The sequence below is a fragment of the Polyodon spathula genome, chromosome 54 (genome assembly GCF_017654505.1).
Source record: "Polyodon spathula isolate WHYD16114869_AA chromosome 54, ASM1765450v1, whole genome shotgun sequence".
NCBI classification, from domain to species: domain Eukaryota; kingdom Metazoa; phylum Chordata; class Actinopteri; order Acipenseriformes; family Polyodontidae; genus Polyodon; species Polyodon spathula.
In genome coordinates, this window is record NC_054587.1 from 1214151 (window position 1) to 1214741 (window position 591).

The following is a 591-nucleotide window of genomic DNA, read 5'->3' on the forward strand; positions in this document are numbered from 1 at the left end:
ATCTGCACTGTTTTATATATTATAAAAAACATAAGAAACTTTACAAAAGAGAGGAGGCCATTCGGCCCATCTTGCTCGTTTGGTTGTTATAGCTTATTGATCCCAGAATCTCATCAAGCAGCTTCTTGAAGGATCCCAGGGTGTCGGCTTCAACAACATTACTGGGGAGTTGGTTCCAAACCCTCACGATTCTCTGTGTAAAAAAGTGCCTCCTGTTTCGTGTTCTGAATGCCCCTTTGTCTAATCTCCATTTGTGACCACTCGTCTTTGTTTATTTTTTCAGGTTGAAAAAGTCCCTTGGATGCTTGAATTAGGTCGCCACGTAGTCTTCTTTGTTCAAGACTGAACAGATTCAATTCTTTTAGCCTGTCTGCATATGACATGCCTTTTAAACCAGGAATAATTCTGGTCGCTCTTCTTTGCACTCTTTCTAGAGCAGCCATATCCTTTTTTGTAGCGAGGTGACCAGAACTGAACACAATATTCAAGATGAGGTCTTACTAGTGCATTGTACAGTTTTAACATTACTTCCCTTGATTTAAATTCAACACTTTTCACAATGTATCCGAGCATCTTGTTAGCCTTTTTTAT